Below are 22300 nucleotides of genomic sequence, written 5' to 3' on the forward strand. Positions count from 1 at the left end.
ATCTCGAGGGTCGGGATGCTGACTTGGATTGTCCTAGTCTCACGGAAGTGGTTACAGGCTCGTCAACCTTAGAGGTGGTCGCTGCGAAGAGCCTGGACCTGAAGGATGGTGTTGACACATGTCCAGCCCCCGAGGATGTCGCCGGGGACGACTTAGCTCGGGTGAGGAGTGTAAGCCACTGCCCAGCCCCCGAGGGTGCTGCCGGGGATGATCCGGCTCAAGTGGGCAGTGCCAACTATGACCCAGCCCCCGAGGGTCTCCAAGCAGGATCTCCTTCTTGCACTTCCATGGACGTTCATGCGGGATCACCTCCACACTCTGGCTGCATGGTGGTAGCTCAAACTTCAGACCATGGGGTCGCTTTAGAGGGCAGCGTCCCCGTTGATCGGGCATTTGACTCTGTTGAAGGCGCTGAGCTGATTCCTACTGGTCCGTTGCAAGCTGCCTCGGGTGGTGGCCTCGCTTCTGATTATCAGCTGATTTCTAAAGATTTGGGGATCCCTTTGTTCTTTTCCAACCTCCAGGTACCGTAATGTTTTTTAGCTTAATTTTGTATAGTATGAACTTTAGTTGTTATGCTCATCTGTTCTTCTCATCAGGCTTTGGTGGATGGGATGGCCGGCCAGCTGAGATCACAGGGGGCTTCTGTCCCGGAAATGGCTTCGTCTTTTTCGTGTTGGAATCCGGTGTTACTTCATCGCCGTGTATCCGAGTTGGAGGCAGCCAACGCTGGTTAGTGCCCTTTTTCCTTTCTTTGCCTTTGCTGTGAACTGTTTTACCTTCTGACCTCGTTTTGTTTGGTTACCTCTTGCTAGGAATGACTCGGCAGGTCGCAATTATTGAGGAAAAACATTCTCGAGATCAAGCCGAACTGGCCCAGCGATGCATTGATTTTGAGGAGAAGTATTCTCAAGGTCAGATCGAGTTGAGTCAGGTCTCTGCTGCTTTGGATGATGCCAATGCATTGAGTTCTTCTTTACACGCTCAGCTTGACTCTGAAAAGGTGACATACAGAATTGTGCTTTGCTTTGTTGTGCTCCTATTACTTGCCTGGTTTTCTGAAGGAATTGACTCGTGCTTGCAGGAAGAAAAACATATTCTTGCTGCTTCTCGTGACAATCTTGATAGGTTGTATCGAGATTCTAGCAACTCGCTGTCAATCTTGGAGAGGAGTCACCGCTTTACAATGCAGGAACTGGACAATCAACGCTGTAAGCTGCAAGAATCTGCGGACGAAGTGACCCGCCTTAAGCAATTGATATCAGCGAAAGATGCCACCATCAAGGAACTCCGAGCTTCCAAGAAATCCATTGCCCAGGAGCTAGAGGCTACTCGGCTGGCTACCAAAGTTGCCGAAGAGACTGCTGCTACTCTCAAAGCCCAGCGCGATAAAGCCATGGACAAGGCTATTCGGGCTGGACGAATCTTGATGAGAAGACCCGGCGTAGTGGTTCCTGAGGACATTAGAGCTGACGTGAACGCCGCCCTTGATTCCTCAAGTCGCCCTTCTTCGTCGGTCGCTCCTGAGAAAGATGCTGCGAAATAGAAGAACATTTTGCGTGCTCCAAGCGCACGGTTATCATGATCGAGTATTTGTTAGAGGACATCAGTTTATCATTCAAATGTCGCAATTACTCTCTTATCGTATCAGAATTTATTGGTTTGTGAAGTTGCGGCAATGACACATGATGATTATAAAATTTGCTTGCGGGATATGGAAGTCATCCCCTGAATTACGTAGGCGCGAGTATGCAGCATCGGCTTAAGCCGCTTCTGACTTTAGCCGATAGCTCCGTTAGTAAGGTATAGTGGTCACCCTGAATTTAGTAAGCGCAAGCATGTTGCTTCGCCTTAAGTCGTTGCCGACTTAAGTCGAATGCTCTGTTAGTAGGGTATAGTGGTCACCCTGAGTTAAGTAAGCGTGAGCATGTTGCACCGCCTTAAGTCGTTGCCGACTTAAGTCGATTGCTCCGTTAGCAGGGCATAGTGGTCACCCTGAGTTAAGTAAGCGTGAGCATGTTGCACCGCCTTAAGTCGTTGCCGACTTAAGTCGATTGCTCCGTTAGCAGGGCATAGTGGTCACCCTGAGTTAAGTAAGCGTGAGCATGTTGCACCGCCTTAAAGTCGTTGCCGACTTAAGTCGATTGCTCCGTTAGCAGGGCATAGTGGTCACCCTGAGTTAAGTAAGCGTGAGCATGTTGCACCGCCTTAAGTCGTTGCCGACTTAAGTCGATTGCTCTGTTAGCAGGGCATAGTGGTCACCCTGAGTTAAGTAAGCGTGAGCATGTTGCACCGCCTTAAGTCGTTGCCGACTTAAGTCGATTGCTCCGTTAGCAGGGCATAGTGGTCACCCTGAGTTAAGTAAGCGTGAGCATGTTGCACCGCCTTAAGTCATTGCCGACTTAAGTCGATTGCTCCGTTAGCAGGGCATAGTGGTCACCCTGAGTTAAGTAAGCGTGAGCATGTTGCACCGCCTTAAGTCGTTGCCGACTTAAGTCGATTGCTCCGTTAGCAGGGCATAGTGGTCACCCTGAGTTAAGTAAGCGTGAGCATGTTGCACCGCCTTAAGTCGTTGCCGACTTAAGTCGATTGCTCTGTTAGCAGGGCATAGTGGTCACCCTGAGTTAAGTAAGAATGCGAGTCAATCGTAAATGAATTGAATATCATTGAGATCTCTTTTTTATTGATGACATATTTCCACTTTACAGAGTACATCAGCATTATCCCAGCAGTTTTGAGGTACAACTAGGGATAAAACTTTCTTAGGTGTTCTATGTTCCAGGAGTTCCCAACTTCTGTGCCATCCATCTGAGTGAGGCGATACGATCCGGGTCGAGTGACTTCTGCTACCACGAAGGGTCCTTCCCATAAGGGTGATAACTTGTGCCGTCCTTCCCCCGTTAGAATTCGGCGGAGGACGAGGTCTCCTACTGAGAAGAATCGTTGTCGCACAGCCTTGTCGTGATAACGCCTTAGAGTCTGTTGGTACCTTGCTGATTGAATTACTGCGTTCAACCGTTCTTCCTCGAGTACATCTATGTCCTCCAGCCTGGTGACCTCAGCTTCTGCTATGCTTTCGAAGATCAGCCTTGGCGCCCCAAACTTGAGATCAGCGGGCAGCACTGCTTCCGACCCATAAACCATGAAGAAAGGAGTGTTTCCATGCAAAGCTCGGCTAGGTTGGGTTCTTAGGCTCCAAACAACATAGGGTAATTCCCTTATCCACTTTCCTGCAAATTTCTCATTCTTATCGAAGACCTTTTTTCTGAGCGCATCCAATATCATCCCGTTGGCTCGCTCAACTTGCCCGTTGGCTCTTGGATGGGCTACAGATGCATACTTGATCTGAATGCTCTTTTGCTCGCAGAAGTCAAAGAATTCTGAACTTGTGAAGTTGGATCCTAAATCAGTTATGATGCTGTTTGGTATTCCGAATCTGAATATTATGTCTTGTATGAATTCCACGGCCTTAGCGGAGGTTAAGGAGGCAATAGGCTTGAATTCTATCCATTTAGTGAACTTGTCAATTGCTACCAATACATGAGTGTATCCCCCTTGAGCTTTCTTGAAAGGTCCAATCATATCCAGTCCCCAGCATGCAAAAGGCCAAGTTACTGGTATGGTCTGCAGTTGCTGTGCTGGCATGTGTTGTTGCTTTGACAAATATTGGCAGGCCTCGCACTTCTGAACTAACTCGGCTGCATCATTTTTCGCTGTTGGCCAATAGAATCCTGACCTGAAGACTTTCCCAACTAGTGTTCTAGAGGCTGCATGTATTCCACATTGCCCAGCATGGACCTCCTCCAGAAGTTGCTTTCCAGTGGACGGGAGAATGCATTTCATGAAGACGCCTGACGCGCCCCTTCTGTATAATGTTTCCCCAATAAGCGTATAATGAGCCGACTGTCTTGCAACGCGCTCTGCCAAATTCTTGTCGTCTGGTTCCTCTTCATTCTTTATGTACTTAATGATCGGCCTTCTCCAGTCATTAGGGTCTGACTCGGGTTGATCTATGATGTTGCACTCTTCTATTTGATCCATTGAGATACTCGGCTGCAGAATTTCTTGCACGAAGACCCCGGGCGGGACCTGAGTTCGACTGGACCCTAACTTTGACAGTATGTCAGCTGCTGTGTTCCGATCTCTTTCTACATGATGAAATTCCAGACCTTCGAATTTGTCTTCTAGCTTTCGGACGGCAGTGCAGTATTTTCCCATTGAATCGCTTGAGCAATCCCACTCCTTGTTTATCTGGCTGATGACTACCAGAGAATCTCCGTATACCATTAATCTTTTGACACCCAACGATATAGCAATGTTCAGCCCATGGATCAAAGCTTCATACTCGGCTGCATTGTTGGAGGCTGGGAATAGCAACTGGAGGGCGTACTTGAGGTGTTCGCCTCCAGGTGCGGTGAAGAGAATTCCTGCTCCTGCTCCCTGCAGCTTTAGTGAGCCATCAAAATACATTCGCCATACTTCTGTAGTTTCTGGATTGTCTGGTACTTGTTGTTCAGTCCACTCCGATACGAAATCAACCAGTGCTTGAGTTTTGATGGCGGTGCGAGGTCGGAACTCGATATCGTGGGATCTCAACTCGCAAGCCCACTTGGCTATTCGGCCAATGGCTTCCTTGTTGTGAAGAATGTCCCCTATTGGAAAACCAGTAACTACTATGACTTTGTGGTCGTCGAAGTAGTGACGTAGCTTACGGGCAGTTAGAAGTACTGCATATAGTAGCTTTTGAACCTGAGGATATTTTTTCTTCGAGGGGCCCAGAACTTCACTGATGAAGTAAACGGGATGTTGCACTGGATAGGCATGTCCTTCTTCCACTCGCTCGACTACCAACGCGGTGCTTACCACGTGAGTCGTGCAAGAGATATACAGCAGCAAATCTTCAGCCGGTTGAGTCGGCGTGGCTCGCCGGGGGGGTTTCAGCACTGGTGGTGTTGTCAAGAATTTCTTCAGTGCGTCTAGAGCTTCTTGTGCTTCTGAAGTCCACTGAAACTTATCCACCTTTTTGAGTAACTTGTAAAATGGCAAACCTTTTTCTCCTAGTCTGGATATGAATCTGCTCAGAGCTGCCATACATCCGGTCAGTCGCTGAACCTTCTTTTGTGACCGAGGGGCTTCCATCTTCATAATAGCTTCAATCTTGTCTGGATTAGCCTCGATTCCCCGGTGGCTGACGATAAACCCGAGTAACTTTCCTGCTGGTACCCCGAAAACACATTTCTCAGGATTAAGCTTCCATCTATACCGCCTCAGACTGTTGAAAACTAGTTGCAAGTCTTCGATGAAGTCCTTTGAATCCTGAGTTTTGATTACCACATCATCTACGTATGCCTCCACCCGCTTGCCCCAGTGGTCGGCTAAGCACGTTTGGATGGCCCTCTGGTAAGTCGCTCCAGCGTTTTTGAGGCCGAACGGCATGGAGGTATAACAGAAAGCGCCAAACGGAGTGATGAACGCCGTTTTTTCCTCGTCTTCCTTCGCCAAACTAATCTGGTGATATCCAGAATAGCAATCCAAGAAAGACAGCACAGAACACCCAGCGGTGGAATCTACCACCTGATCTATCCTCGGGAGCCCGAAGGGATCCTTCGGACAGTGTTTGTTGAGATCAGTATAGTCGACGCACATGCGCCAATCCACTTTATTCTTTTTGAGTACAAGAACAGGGTTGGCTAACCACTCGGGGTGTAACACTTCTCTAATAAATCCAGCAGCGACCAAACGAGCTAACTCGGCGCGAATGGCCTCTCTCTTGTCGGGCGCGAAACGGCGTAGCTTTTGCCGAATCGGCCTCGCTTGGGGGTAGACCTTCAATTGGTGCTCGGCCAGTTCTCTTGGGACTCCCGGCATATCCGCAGGTTGCCAAGCGAATACGTCTCGGTTATCTTGCAGAAATTGGACGAGCGCGCTTTCCTATTTGTCGTCCAGGCTGGAGCTGATGATGGCCGTCTTGCGCTCATCAGCGAACCCCAGGTTGATCCTCTTGGTTTCTTCAGTCGGCCGCATAGAGGTCGCGGTCTGAGCTTCGTTTGCCGGTACTGCGAGGTCCTCCTCAGGCTTAGAGTTCGCCAATGTGGAGGGAGCCGCCGACGGCTTGGTGGTGAGGGCTGCCTGAATCGCCACTCGGAAACATTCTGCGGCGCCTTGGAAGTCGGCGCGCACAGTTATGATCCCTTGTGGTCCTGGCATCTTCAGTATCATGTACGTGTAATGCGGAATGGCCATGAATTTAGCCAATCCCGGCCTCCCGATGATGGCGTTGTACCCGCAGTCGAAGTTTGCCACTTCAAACCTTAGGAACTCGATTCTGTAGTTCTCCGGAGTTCCGAAGGTGACTGGCATGTAGATGTGGCCCAGCGGGTATTCTCCTTCCGTCGGCACGATGCCGAAGAAAGGAGTGTCCGACTCGTGGAGCTCTTTGAGGTGAACTCCCAAGCCTTGGAGTGTCCGGGGGAAGGTGACGTTGATGCTGCTCCCCCCGTCCACTAACACCTTTTTCACCCGGCTCTCTTGGATCACCGGATCGACGAGGAGCGGGTATTTGCCCGGGTGGTCGAAGTTGAGCCATTGATCCGCCCGAGTGAAGGTGATCGGGTGCTCCGACCACCGGTATGGGGCGGGAGGGCCGGTGGTCGCCACCAGTATCTGGCGATCGTTGAGCTTTTGCTGTCTTTTGCTCTCCTGCGACCCGTGTCCGCCGAAGATGACGTTGACCTCCCTGTCAACGCGTGGAAAAGCTCCTCCTCCTCCTCCGTCCTCCTGCCGATGGGGTTGTCGGGGTTCATCTGGTCCTCCCCTCGGCGGAGGAGGAGGTAGAGGTTGGAAGGGTCGTCCGTGTCCGACGGAGTGCTTGAAGTCTCGGCAGTTACGAAGGGTGTGGCGCATGTCCTTGTGGTACGGGCACTGGGCGTCGAGGATGTCGTCCAACGTACGTTCGCCTCCACGAGGTCCTCCTCGAGCGCGAGAGGCAGGTGGTCCGGCAGCGTGCACTTCTTCGCGAGGCCTCTTCTCCCATCGCTTGTCGGGTTGTTGGTTCGTGTCGCGTCGTGGTGCTGCTGGTGCAGGCTTTACTCCTCCGATGAGGTCCTGGGCTCGCTCGTCAGCGGTGATGTAGAGGTCGGCTTCCCGGAACAGCTCCTCGGAGGTAGTCAGTGCCTTCTGCAGTATGGCTCGGACGAAAACCGAGTCATTGGATCCTCTGTAGAAGTCCTCGATCACGGCCGCCTCCGTGACCTCGGGGATACGGTTTCTCATGGTTTGAAACCTCTTGAGGTATGACCGGAGAGTTTCGTCCCCCCGGCGCTTGATGGATTTGAGGTCCCACGGTTGCGCCGGCTTGTCGGAGAGGGACTGAAAGTTGGCGGTGAAGCGTCGACTGAAGTCGCCCCAGTCGTCGATGCAGTGTCGGGGTAGATGTCGCAGCCATTGCAACGCGTCTTGCCCGAGGACAATGGGTAAGTACGCGGTCATCACGTCCTCGGACGCCCCGGCAGCTCGAGCGGCGGTGGTGTAGACAGCTAGCCAACCCCATGGATCCTGCTTAGGTTCATATTTATCAACATTGGATACCTTGAAGTTGGGAGGCCATTGGATGGCCCTAAGGCGCGGAGTAAGAGCGGATACTCCGCACGTGTCCTCCTGTCGTCGGGGACGATGTCTGTCCCGGGGAGGGGAGTTGCGATCGTGATTCCTCGACCGCCCCCGGGTGGTTCCGCCAGTTGAAGCCGTTGCCGACTCAGTCCGGGTAGCTTGGCTCTGAGTCGGGAAGCCATGATCCCTGTCATACTCCTCCCGACGGCGAATCTCGTTCTCATGCCGCCGCTCGCGCGAAGCATTGATGGAGCTTCGTGCGTCTCGGCGACTGTTGATGGCGTGTCGTAGATCGTTCGGCGGGTGAGCGAGCGGTAGGAGGTGGTTGGCCGCCTGGGTGAGCAGTCGTCGGTAGCCGTCGGCGTCAGGAGTCCGAGGGAGTCCCTCAGCTATCCGAGCCAGTACTCCTCCGACCTCGCTCGGCGTGTTCACGGCTCGGGCGAAGTCGGGGTTCAGGTTGCGCCCGAAGAATGGATTCTCACGACGCTGTCTTGCGTCCTGCTCGGCCTGTTCCTGAGCTCGTCGGCGATCACGTCGTCGGGAGTTCCTTCGTTCTCTGAAGACGCGTTCTTCCGGAGTTTCCCCTACCTCTGAGACCTCGTCTCGCGAGACAGGTTGTTCCGGATTCTGCTCTCCGGCTGCGTGATGTCGTCGAACGTTCCTGCGCCGGTTCCTCCGTCGTCGGGACTCTCGTTGGGGCGGTTCTTCCCCGGGTACAGTCGGCTCGTCGTCGGAGATGATGGGCGATTCCGCCCTTCCGATGAAGAGGACGTCGGGGTAGAACGGCGCTGCCGCCGTGGTGGTCTTCTTTCGGAGAGCCAGAGGTTGCGCTTCTCCGGTGTTCTCGGAGTTCGTTGGGGGAGATTCCTTTTTCGGCGGATCCGCGATACGATGCAGAATTCCTTCTTCGTCCGCTACGAACGAGATTGTTCTGAAGCAGAACACAGATCCGGGACGCAGGGTGATCTTGCCGTAGAAAGAGATGGCCATTGAGCTAGCTTGGATTGTCGACACACCCCCTACCTGGCGCGCCAGCTGTCGGTGTTTTGGGTCCGACCGCACACCCAGGGTTGCCCCTCAAGGTGTTTTAGGAGTAGGACGGTGTCGACAACTGTAGCAAAATGGTTCGTGCTGATCGCACGAGGGGCAATGGACGAGTTTTACAGGTTCGGGCCGCTTAGAAGTGCGTAATACCCTACGTCCTGACGAGTATGTGTGGTGGATATGGTTACAAGAAAGCTCTCTGGATTGAGGGTGCAGAGAGTTGGTGTGGATGGCTAAGTAATGGTCGATCGTTCTGAAGGGGTGCCCCCTAGGCCTTATATACTCGACCGTGGGGCAGTACATGCGGATAAGATAACAATAAGTAGCTAAAAGATAGTGAACCGTTTTTCTTCCCTCCTGAGATTATCTTTACGTAATCCTCGCCGACTTATCCTCGCCTGGCTTCGTTGCATGGAGGCTCCAGCGCGGGAAGGTCGGATCTCTGTTGTGATCACTCGTTCGACGCTGTGGGCCGTCCGGGCATGCACCAATCCGGCCTCATGTCATTCTGCTTCGATGGTTGTTTCTCCCCAGGCCCACGAAAGAATGACCTTACGACTTATTGGGCCCTTGGGCCTTTCGTGAGGTCTTTTACTCCTTTAGTGGACCCGGGGGATATCTATCCCCCACAGTTACGATGGCTTGGATGCGCGCCTTGTAGTGCATATTTAGGACGAGTTTTTTACAGCATCTGGTTTTACTATTACTAAATCTGATGGGTCGCTGCTTAAGTTTGCTGATTTCCTAGTTAAGTCGCAACATAGTAAAGAGTTGCTGGAAAATAAACAAGATGCGATTTCAAGGGCTTTAGAAAAAGAGGAACGAGAGAGGTTAGAAGAGAAGGAACTGGATAATTTTATTCTGAGTACCATGTGTAATGATATTCTGGACGAAGTGATGGACATGAACAGTGAGCACATTGTGATGTCTCGTACTGACATGTCCATGGTCACGAAAAGTCCAATGGGTAGAAAACCTTCAAACTCATCTGTGTCTAGATGAAAGGAATCTTTTGGAATTGTGACGGGTTTAGAGACCCTAAAAATCATAGATTTATTTCAGACTTAACAAAGGAGCAAAATCTCTCTTTTATTGCCATTTCGGAAACAGTTAGGAAATCGTTTACTGATCCATTTTTAAGGAATTTATGTGGAGGGAGGAATTTTATTTGGCATGTTAAAGGACCTAGTGGTCATTCAGGGGGTATTCTGATGGGAATTGATTTGGATGTGTATGATATAGGAGCTATCGATGAAGGGGATTTCTACGTTAAGTTCATTTTGTGCAACAAAGCTAATTGCTTCAAATGGGCTTTAACTGTAGTATATGGTCCTACTCAAAATGACAAGAAAGAAGCTTTTTTACTGAACTAGTCCAAATGGCAAGTCGTGAGACCTTACCTATCTTGATAGGTGGTGATTTTAATATTCTTAGAGGCCCAGATGAAAAGAATAAAGTCAATTTTGAACTCTGATGGCCTTTTCTTTTTAATGAGGTAATCGATGGTTTAAATCTAAAAGAAATTGAGATGTCTGGTAGGCAGTTCACATGGGCCAGTAGCTTACCTAATCCGACGTATGAGAAGTTGGATCGAATCCTTGTAGCTACCGAATGGGATAATAAATATCCTTTATCCACGGTAGTGGCTCTAAATAGGGATATCTCAGATCATACATCTTTGTTGCTGAACACCAGTGAGTTGAGCACGTGTACTCAACCCCCTCCTTTCAGATTTGAATTAGGATGGTTGCTACGTGACGGATTCTCTGATATGGTAAAGGATATTTGGGCAACTGTTACAGAGGGAAACACTCCGATGGAGAGATGGCAGGCTAAGATTAAACATGTGAGACAATATCTTAAGGGTTGGGCTAAAAATACTAGCGGGGCATATAAAAAAAGAAGAAAGAAAATTTGAACAAGCTGGATTTTTTAGATAAAAAGGCAGAGGGGACCTATCTATCAGATGAAGAAATTGATTTGAAACAGTTCCTACAAAATAAGTTAGCCCAACTGTTACGTGAAGAAGAAATTAAGTGGTATTAAAGAGCAAAAACTAAGGAACTGTTGCGAGGCGATTCCAACACTAAGTATTTCCAACTAGTTGCAAGCGGGAAACACAGGAAGTCTAGGATTTACCAATTACGAGATGGGAATAAGGTTATACAAGGGGATGAGGCTTTAAAGAAACATATAACCTCCTATTACAAAAGCTTGTTTGGGACACATGATGTAACAAATGTTGCTCTAGATGAGACCCAAATACAAGACATACCACATGTCTCGGAAGTAGAAAACTCCTTGTTGGTCTCGCCTTTTACTGATGAAGAGATTCGCACGACACTATTCCAGATGGAGCATAACAAAGCTCCTGGTCCGGATGGTTTTCCCGCAGAATTTTTTCAGGTGTTTTGATCCACAATCAAGGATGATTTAGCTGCTTTATTTCAGGACTTCCATAGAGGTGATCTTCCTCTATATAGTTTGAATTTTGGCACGATCATCCTTTTACCAAAATGCAAGGACGCTGAAACAATTCAACAGTATAGGCCTATTTGTTTACTCAATGTAAGCTTCAAAATATTTACAAAGGTAATTACAAATAGGATATATTCTGTTGCTTCGAAATTAAAACAACCCAAACCGTTTCATCCCTGGCAGAAACATCATGGAGGGGGTGGTAGTGTTACATGAGACGATACATGAACTTCAAAGAAGGAAAAAGAGTGGGGTAATTTTTAAAATTGATTTTGAAAAGGCATACGACAAGGTTAAGTGGACCTTTGTTCAACAGAATTTACGTATGAAAGGTTTTTCTAGTACTTGGTGTTCATGGATTAGCTCGATTATGACAGGGGGACATGTCGGCATTAAAGTGAACGATCAAACGGGTGCAAATTTTCAAACAAAAAGGGTTTGAGACAAGGTGATCCGTTGTCTCCTATTCTTTTTAATATTGTGGTAGACATGCTTGCAATTCTAATTAAAAGAGCAAAAGCGGAGGGACAAGTAGAAGGGTTGGTGCCTAATTTAGTAGATGATGGTTTGTCTATTCTACAGTATGCGGATGATACACTTTTGTTTTTGGAGCATGATTTGGACAAAGCCGAGAATATGAAATTACTCCTCCTAGCTTTTGAGCAAGTATCGGGCCTAAAAATTAACTATCACAAAAGTGAGTTATTCTGTTTTGGCCAGGCTGCCAAGGTGGAGGATCAATATCAGCATTTGTTTGGGTGTAAAAAAGGGGAATATCCATTTAAATATTTAGGGATACCAATGCATTATCGGAAGTTAAATAATAGTGATTGGAAATTAATAGAGGCAAAATTCGAGAAGAAGCTCAACGGTTGGAAAGGAAAACTTATGTTTGTTGGGGGCCGACTGGTTTTAATAAACTCAGTGCTTACTAGCTTAGCAATGTTTTTGTTATCATTCTTTGAGGTTCCTAGAGGGGTTCTAGAGAGAATGGACTACTTTCATTCTAGGTTCTTCTGGCAAGGCGAGAATCATAAGAAAAAGTACAGACTTGCCAGATGGGACATCCTATGCCAACCTAAGGATCAAGGGGGGTTAGGAATACAGAACATAGATGTTCAGAATAAATGTTTGCTAAGCAAGTGGCTCTTTAAACTAATTAATGAGGATGGCATGTGGCAACAACTGTTGCGCAATAAGTATCTAAAGAGATATCCTTTGTCGAAAGTGACATATAACCCTGGGGATTCACATTTTTGGTCGGGGCTAATGAAGGTAAAGAATACTTTTCTAAACCTAGGAACGTTCATCCTGAAAAACGGGGAACAAATTAGGTTTTGGGAAGATAAATGGCTAGGACATCAATCGTTCATGACTCAATATCCATCCCTGTACCAAATTGTGAGACAGAAAAGTGCTACGGTTGCTACTATTTTTGGTAGAGTACCTTTAAACGTATCTTTCCGCAGAGCTTTAGTGGGCCCCAATCTCATTTTGTGGCATAATTTAGTGGCGCGTCTCATACATATTCGGCTGAATACTGCTGAAAAGGATATTTTTAAATGGAATTTAAATTCTTCTGGGCAGTTTACAGTACAATCTATGTATAGGACTCTTATTAACAATGGGAATGTGTTTAACCACATGCAAATTTGGAAACTAAAGCTGCCTCTTAAGATTAAGATTTTTATGTGGTACTTAGTGAAAGGAGTGGTGTTGACGAAAGACAATTTAGCAAAACGCAACTGGCAGGGTAATAAAAAATGTGGCTTCTGTAACACTGATGAAACCATTCAGCATTTATTTATCAATTGCCATTTTGCTCATCATATGTGGAGATTGTTATCCATTTGTTTCGGTTTGGCGACACCAAGGTCCGTTAGACATATCTTTGGGACTTGGATGATGGGGGTAGACTCAAAAACTAAGCATCTTGTTATTACAGGTGTATCAGCATTGTGCTGGGCTATTTGGATAAGTAGGAATGACTTAGTGTTTGATAAAGCCCCGATGATGACTTATTTGCAGGTACTGTTCAGAGGAACTCACTGGCTAAGACTCTGGGTCCAGCTCCAAAGAAGTGAGGGCGCAGCTGATCTAATAAGGAGGGCCTGCCGACGTTTAGAGACGGTGGCTATGCAAATTTTCGCTTTTCATGGTTGGAGGTTTACAAACAGGATTGCGTTGTAAGGAACCCGCTTTTGTGTGCGTATGTTTGTGCCGTCTGGAGGAGTATCCTTCCGATTCGGCTTGGAGGTTTGTCCCTCCTGTGTGAGCAGTCGTATGTGCTGCTAGTTTTGTAAAACTTTAGCCCTAACCTCGCGAGAGGGGAAAGCCGGATTATTTTCCATTATCCAAAAAAATTTCATTATACCACTATTCTTCTCTTTCATAGTATCAGCCGCGTTTCAATCCTAGCCACCACTAGCTTCGGCAACGACACGGCTCTGGGGAGAGATCGATCTCCGCCGGGGGCAGCCGCTATGCGAGAGTACAGGTTAATGGACTAGTGGCTTATAAACCTTAGATTGAAGATGTTTAATTTGGTAAAAAAAAATAATAAATCTCACCGAGTGAAACAAAAGACTGAAAACACACTGCATGCATTCACCTCAATTAAGAAGGAACATCCAGTACTCAATGCATCCAATAAATTTTAATTTATATTAGACCTCGATCTCCATGGACGTGAACTCATGCACGTCTTCATCATGTTGTGGTGGTCGTCGTCCTCGTCTGCAGCTTCCGCTTCCGGCAGCCGCCCGTATATTACCTCCCCATCCCCAGCTGGATACTTTTTGCACACGTGGACGTAAAGCCCGAGCACGAACAGCGTCACGAGGACCATACACCATCCGAACTGTAGGTTGATGACAGCAATGGCGTGGCGCAGGCTGTCGTCGTCGCCGTCGCAGCGGAGGTTGACCCCACCATCCTCGAGGGAGCAACCCTTGGGAACCACAATCCAGGTGACGCCGATGACGACGCCTCACAGCCCCTGGAACGCGAGGGACGCGGACCGGACGAGGCTCACTGCGAACTGAAGCTCCGCGGGAAGCCGGCCGGCGCCAAGGAGCACGGTGGCGAGGCAGGTCGCGGCGGCGGCCTGCAGGAACCAGTGGAGCCGGCCCTCGACGCCGGCGTGGTCGGTGGAGTGGACGTGGAACACGAACAGCTCCTGCGCGAAGAGCGCCGCCAGGAGGAGCATGCAGAGCGTGTCGTGGCGGTGGCGGCCGTGGCGGCGGTCAAGGGAGATGGCGGAGCCGGCGTAGACGAGGAGCGAGGCGTACATGATGGCGTGCTCGTGGTTGGGCAGGCGTTCCGGCGGGATGGAGCCGTCGGCGTTGAACGGCATCGGCGAGTAGGCGAGCATCTGGGTGGCGAGCCCGCAGACGCCGCCGGCAAGCATGACGATGAGCTCGAGGTCGCGGACCCGTGGCGCCGGGAACCACGCCGGCGCGACATACGATGATGATGATGTCGAGGCATGGGAGACGAAGAGCGTGATGTGGTTGAAGAGATGCCACAGGCCGAGGCCTGAGAACATCACCCCTCCCAGGATGTGGCTGATGCTTTTATCAACGGTGAAGATACGAGTAGCTATCGTTGTCGCATCAAAGTCGCTGATAGCTGAGTAACCATATTATTTACAATATAAGGCAAACGATTATATTACTAGCTCTGTCTAGATATAATTCTTTGTGTATGTTTAGTGCTCAAAGTTTGATCAATATATATATATATAGATAAAAAAATGTTTATATGATGTCAAATAAGTATATTATGAACATGCATATGTCTCATGATAAATAGGATAATAATAATGATTTCATACTGTTGGAATACGAACCCACAACCCTAACAGGGGTTGGGTGATATATTAATAGGCTGAGTAGACTGGGCCAGGCCCAATACAGAGGGGTGAGATGGTCATTACACGGGGAAGACCCCAAACCCTAAACGGGTATTCTAACACCCCCCGCAGTCAAAACTCTATCCTGTACAGATGTTGAGACTGGATCGAAAGTCTAAAAATACACTCGACGGTAACCCCTTAGTAAAGATGTCGGCGAACTGCAGCGTGGTGGGGACGCTAAGAACCCGAACGTCACCGGCAGCGACACGCTCGCGGACGAAGTGCAGGTCGATCTCCACATGCTTCGTGCGCTGATGCTGCACGGGGTTGGTGGAGAGGTAGACCGTGCTGACGTTGTCGCAGTAGACGAGGGTGGCGCGCTGGAGGAGACTGTGTAGCTCGTGGAGGAGCTGGCGCAGCCAGGAGGCCTCTGCCACGCCGTTGGCCACGGCACGGTACTCGGCCTCAGCGCTGGAGCGAGAGACGACGGGCTGACGCTTGGCGGCCCAAGAGACGAGGTTGGCGCCCAGGAACACGGCGTAACCGGAGGTGGACCGGCGCGTGTCGGGACAGCCAGCCCAGTCAGCGTCGGTGTAGACCACGAGCTCCGACGTCGGGGATGGTCGGAGAAGGAGGCCGTAGTCGAGGGAGCCGCGGAGGTAGCGCAGAATCCGCTTGAGCGCGGTGAGATGGGGCTCCCGCGGAGTGTGCATATGCAGGCACACCTGCTGGACGGCGTATGCGATGTCGGGCCTGGAGAAGGTGAGGTACTGGAGCGCGCCGGTCAGGCTCCGGTAGAACGTCGCGTCGGCGACCGGAGGCCCATCGTCCTCAGAGAGCTTTGCCTGAGTGTCGACAGGCGTGGAGCAGGGCTTGCAGTCAGACATGCCAGCCCGCTCCAGGATGTCGATGGCGTACTGGCGCTGGTGGAGGAAGAGACCCTGGGGCCGGCGCTCGGCGGTGATGCCGAGGAAGTGGTGTAGGGGCCCCAGGTCCTTCATCGCGAACTCCCGCTGAAGGGCGACGATCGTGCGATGTAGAAGATCGGTGGTGGATGCCGTGAGCACAATGTCGTCGACGTAGAGCAGGAGGTAGACGGTGTCGTCGCCGCGCCGGTAGATGAACAGGGACGTGTCCGACTTGGCCTCAACGAAGCCGATGGAGGCCAGGTAGGAGGCGAAGCGACTGTACCATGCCCGTGGCGCCTGCTTGAGGCCGTACAGGGACCGGTTCAGCCGGCAGACCAGATCCGGACGGTCAGCGTCGACGAAGCCGGTGGGCTGGCTGCAGTAGACAGTCTCCGTCAGAGTGCCATGCAGGAAGGCATTCTTGACATCGAGCTGATGGATCGCCCAGTCGCGGGAGAGGGTGAGGGAGAGGACGGCGCGAACAGTGGCGAACTTGACGACGGGGCTGAAGGTCTCGTCGTAGTCCACTCCGAGGCGCTGTGTGAAACCCCGAAGGACCCAACGGGCCTTGTAGCGGTCGAGGGAGCCATCCGAGGTCAGCTTGTGGCGGAATAGCCACTTGCCGGTGACCACGTTGGTGCCTGGTAGACACGGCACCAGGTCCCAGGTGTGGTTGGCCATGAGGGTCGCGTACTCCTCCTCCATAGCACGACGCCAGTGTGGGTCGGCGAGGGCAGTGCGAACGGAGGAGGGCACCGGGGAAGCGTCGGGTGGAGTGCTGGACGTATCAGCTGCCAGGATCAGCCGGTTGACGGGGCGAAGAACGCTAGCGGCGCGCCGAGTCACCATCGGGTGGACGTGTCCGGGGTCGCGGTGGATGGCGACCGGGTGGTATACGGACGGCTCGGAGCGGACCGCCGGAACGTCGAGAGCGGAGGGTGTGGCCGGCTCGTGGCGGTGATGGATGACGGCGGGGTCGACGAAGCGGGTCGCGCTCGTCGACGGGCCCGAGTCGGGGGGCGCGGAGGTAGTGGCGTGGCCGCGGCGGTGGTAAACGAGCGTGGGGTTGGCGAAGCGAGCCGGGGTCGACGGGGCCGCGCGTGGCGCGGGCGGGGTCGACGGTGCCGCGCGTGGCGCAGGCGGGGTCGACGGGGCCGCGCGTGGCGCAGGCAGGATCGACGGGGCCGCGCAGGGCGCAGGCGTGGTCGACGGGGCCGCGCGTGGCGCAGGCGTGGTCGACGGGGCCGCGCGTGGCGCAGGCGTGGTCGACGGGGCCGCGCGTGGCACAGACGGGGTCGACGGGGCCGTGCGTGACGCAGGCATGATCGACGTGGCCGCGCGTGGTGCCGGCAGGGTCGACGGCGCCGCGCGTGGCGCGGAGATGGGCACAGCTGCACGAGGAGCAGGTAACGGCGCAAGACGGGGCGCCGGGGGTGGGGGGGGGAACCGGGTCGGACTCGAGGAGGGAGTCAAGATCGGTGGGTGGGGTGGAGCCTGCAAGGGGAAACACATCTTCGTCGAAGACGACGTGACGAGAGATGATGATGCGGTGGGAGGTGAGGTCCAGGCACCGATACCCCTTGTGGTCAGGGGAGTAGCCGAGGAAGAGGCAGCGAGTGGAGCGAGGAGAAAGCTTGTTAGGGGCGGTGGCGGAGATGTTAGGGTAGCAGGCACAGCCGAACACGCGCAGGTGGTCGTAGGAAGGGGCTGTGCCGTACAGGGCGAAGTGAGGTGTAGGGTGGCTCACCGCCTTCGAGGGAAGACGGTTGAGGAGATGCGTGGTGGTATGAAGGGCCTCTGCCCAGTAGGTGGCAGGGAGAGACGCCTGAAAGAGAAGGCAACGGATCATGTTGGTGGTGGTGCGAATCACGCGCTCGGCCCAGCCGTTCTGAGCAGAGGTGTAGGGACACGAGAGACGCAACTGGACGCCGTGAGTGAGGAAGAAAGAGCGGGAGGCGTTGTTGTCGAACTCACGGCCATTGTCACACTGCAGGGCACGGACCGGGCGCCGGAACTGGGTGGATACCCAGGCGAAGAAGTGAGTGAGGGTGGTAAATGTGTCGGACTTCAGCCGAAGGGGGAAAGTCCAAAGAAAATGGGAGTAATCATCCAGAATGACCAGGTAGTACTTGTAGCCGGAGAGGCTAAGGACAGGAGATGTCCAGAGATCACAGTGGACAAGATCAAAGGCCTGAACAGCCCTGGACATGGAAGTGGAAAAAGGAAGACGGGAGTGACGGCCGAGCTGACAAGCATGACAGAGGTGCTCAGAAGAGCCCCGAGTATATGATATGTCGGAGTGGCCGGAAAGCTTGGACATGACATCAGGTCCAGGGTGCCCGAGGCGACGGTGCCAAATGGCGGAGGAGGTGGTGGTGGTAGCAAGAGCATGTGATGTGGTGGTAGTAGTAAGTACAGGAGATGAGGCTACTCTGGTGTGGGGAGTGGAGGGCAAGTGAAGAGAATAGAGGGGACCGGAGCTGTCACAGCGAGCGAGCACAGCATGTGTGGGAAGGTGGCGTATGGTGAGGCCCCAGGGGTCGAACTCCATAGAGCACTAGTTGTCACTAGTGAAGCGACGAACCGAGAGGAGAGGATGAGTCAGTCCGGGAGCAACAAGGACGTCGTTAAGGCAGAATGGTCCTGGAAGAACCGATGTACCTACTGAGGTGACCGGGAGGGTAGAACCGTTGCCGACGACGATGGAGGTAGGATGTGAGGGGTGAGGTGGATGGGAGTGGAGTAACGAATTAGTGGTGGGGGTGGTGTGGAAGGAGGCTCCGGAGTCAACCACCCAATCGGTGGTGGTTCGGGGAGGTGGAAGTGGCGAAGGTACAGTGTGAGCGGAGAGGGCCAAAGAAGGTGCCCCGACAGAGGCACTAGGAAGGGAGGGAGATGACATGGGCTCAACCGCTAGGGAGGCGATCGCAGCACGTGGGAAGACAAGCGGTCCAGGCACGTGACGGCCCGCCTGAGGGTGGACCTCGACGCAGTCCCGAAGAATAGGGTTCCAGACTGGATCGAAGGACACGAACATGCCCCGGATGAGCTGGTCGTCGTGGAGGAGGACACGCACAGTCACGAGAGCAGCAGGCGAGGTAAAGTTCATGGCGACCGGTGCAGGGAGGCGCGGACTGGACAGCCGGGCGCGGAACAGCAGGGGCGGCTGAGTGCTCGGTGTCGGGCGTCCTCGGCACGGGACAGCAGGGGCACTGCTTGGCGCGGAACTGATAGTCGCCTAGAGGGGGGGGGGGGGTGAATAGGGCGAAACTGAAATTTACAAATGTAAACACAACTACAAGCCGGGGTTAGCGTTAGTAATAAAGAAATGAGTCCGCGAGAGAGGGCGCAAAACAAATCCCAAGCGAATAAGCAAGTGAGACACAGAGATTTGTTTTACCGAGGTTCGATTCTTGCAAACCTACTCCCCGTTGAGGAGGCCACTGAAAGGGAATTAGGCTTACACCTAGTTCCTAAATAATTTTGGTGGTTGAATTGCCCAACACAAATATTGGACTGACTAGTTTGCTCTAGTGTATAAGTTATACAGGTGCAAAAGGTTCACATCTAGCCAATAAAAAGATCAAGTGTTGGATTCAATAAAGGAGCAAAGGGGCAACCGAGGGCACCCCTGGTCTGGCGCACCGGACTGTCCGGTGTGCCACCGGACAGTGAACAGTACCTGTCCGGTGCACCAGGGAACTCAGACTCAAACTCTTCACCCTCGGGATTTCTCGGAAGACGGCGCGCTATAATTCACCGGACTGTCCGGTGTGCACCGGACATGTCCGGTGCTCCAAGGAAGCTCGGCCTCCTGAACTCGCCAGCCTCGGGTTCGCGCGGCAGCCGCTCCGCTATAATTCACCGGACTGTCCGGTGTACACCGGACTGTCCGGTGTGCCAGCGGAGCAACGGCTCCCTGCGGCGCCAACGGCTCCCTGCGGTGCATTAAATGCGCGCGCAGCGCGCGCAGAAGTCAGAATCGCCCATGCCGGTGCACCGGATATCAAACAGTACATGTCCGGTGTGCACCGGACACCCAGGCGGGCCCACAAGTCAGAAGCTCCAACGGCTAGAATCCAACGGCAGTGATGACGTGGCAGGGGCACCGGACTGTCCGGTGTGCACCGGACTGTCCGGTGCGCCATCGAGCAGACGCCTCCAGCCAACGGTCACTTTTGGTGGTTGGGGCTATAAATACCCCAACCACCCCACATTCATTGCTATCCAAGTTTTCCACTTCTCAACTACTACAAGAGCTCTAGGCATTCAATTCTAGACACATTCAAAGAGATCAAATCCTCTCCAATTCCACACAAAACCCTAGTGACTAGAGAGAGTGATTTGCCGTGTTCATTTGAGCTCTTGCGCTTGGATTGCTTCTTTTCTTTCTCACTTGTTCTTGTGATCAAAACTCCATTGTAATCAAGGCAAGAGGCACCAATTGTGTGGTGGCCCTTGCGGGGAAGTTTTGTTCCCGGCTTTGATTAGAGAAGAGAAGCTCACTCGGTCCGAGGGACCGTTTGAGAGAGGGAAGGGTTGAAAGAGACCCGGCCTTTGTGGCCTCCTCAACGGGGAGTAGGTTTGCAAGAACCGAACCTCGGTAAAACAAATCTCCGTGTCTCACTTGCTTATTCGCTTGGGATTTGTTTTGCGCCCTCTCTCGCGGACTCGTTTATATTTCTAACGCTAACCCGGCTTGTAGTTGTGTTTATATTTATAAATTTCAGTTTCGCCCTATTCACCCCCCCTCTAGGCGACTATCAATTGGTATCAGAGCCCGGTGCTTCATTAGAGCCTAACCACTCGAAGTGATGTCGGGAGATCACGCCAAGAAGGAGATGGAGACCGGCGAAAAGCCCACTACAAGCTACGGGAGCACTTCATCGGAAGAGTCCCGCACCAAAAGGAGGGAGAAAAAGAAGAGCTCCTCCAACAAAGGGAAGGAGAAGAAATCTTCTTCTCACCACAAAGAGAAGAAGGAAAAATCTTCTTCCCACAAGCCGCATCGGAAAGGCGACAAGCACAAGAGGATGAGGAAGGTGGTCTACTACGAGACCGACACTTCATCAACATCGACCTCCGACTCCGATGCGCCCTCCGTCACTTCTAAGCGCCAAGAGCGCAAGAAGTATAGTAAGATCCCTCTACGCTACCCTCGCATTTCCAAACATACACCTTTACTTTCCGTCCCACTAGGCAAACCACCAACTTTTGATGGTGAAGATTACGCTAGGTGGAGCGATTTAATGCGATTTCATCTAATCTCGCTCCACAAAAGCATATGGGATGTTGTTGAGTTTGGTGCGCAGGTACCATCCGTAGGGGATGAAAACTATGATGAGAATGAGGTGGCCCAAATCGAGCACTTCAACTCTCAAGCCACAACCATACTCCTTGCCTCTCTAAGCAAGGAAGAATACAACAAAGTGCAAGGGTTGAAAAATGCAAAGGAGATTTGGGATGTGCTCAAAACTGCACACGAGGGAGATGAGCTCACCAAGATCACCAAGCGGGAAACGATCGAGGGGGAGCTCGGTCGGTTCCGGCTTCAAAAAGGGGAGGAGCCACAACACATGTACAACCGGCTCAAGACTTTGGTGAACCAAGTGCGCAACCTCGGGAGCAAGAAGTGGGATGACCACGAAGTGGTAAATGTTATTTTAAGATCTCTTATTTTTCTTAATCCCACTCAAGTTCAATTGATTCGTGGCAATCCTAGATATACTAAAATGACCCCCGAGGAAGTTATCGGGCATTTTGTAAGTTTTGAGTGCATGATAGAAGGCTCGAGGAAAATCAACGAGCTTGGCGACTCATCCGAAGCCCAACCCGTTGCATTCAAGGCAACGGAGGAGAAGAAGGAGGAGGCTACACCAAGTCGACAACCAATCGACGCCTCCAAGCTCGACAATGAGGAAATGGCGCTCGTCATCAAGAGCTTCCGCCAAATCCTCAAACAAAGGAGGGGGAAAGACTACAAGTCCCGCTCCAAGAAGGTTTGCTACAAATGTGGTAAGCCCGGTCATTTTATTGCTAAATGTCCTATATCTAGTGACAGTGACCGAGGCGACGACAAGAAGGGGAGAAGAAAGGAAAAGAAAAAATACTACAAGAAGAAGGGCGGCGATGCCCATGTTTGTCGGGAATGGGATTCCGACGAAAGCTCAAGCGACTCCTCCGACGACGAGGACGCCGCCAACATCGCCGTCACCAAGGGACTCCTCTTCCCCAACGTCGGCCACAAGTGCCTCATGGCAAAGGACGGCAAAAAGAAGAAGGTTAAATCCAACTCCTCCACTAAATATGAATCTTCTAGTGATGACAATGCTAGTGATGAGGAAGATAATTTGCGTTCCCTTTTTGCCAACCTTAACATAGCTCAAAAAGAAAAATTAAATGAATT

The 22300-nt window shown here is 51.7% G+C and overlaps 1 pseudogene; it reads right to left on the bottom strand.

Moving 5' to 3' along the window:
* Positions 1 to 13653: 13653 nt before the first annotated feature.
* Positions 13654 to 14704, bottom strand: LOC103630891 (uncharacterized; annotated as a pseudogene).
* Positions 14705 to 22300: the final 7596 nt, after the last annotated feature.

Source organism: Zea mays, chromosome 6 (assembly GCF_902167145.1).
Source record: "Zea mays cultivar B73 chromosome 6, Zm-B73-REFERENCE-NAM-5.0, whole genome shotgun sequence".
NCBI lineage: Eukaryota > Viridiplantae > Streptophyta > Magnoliopsida > Poales > Poaceae > Zea > Zea mays.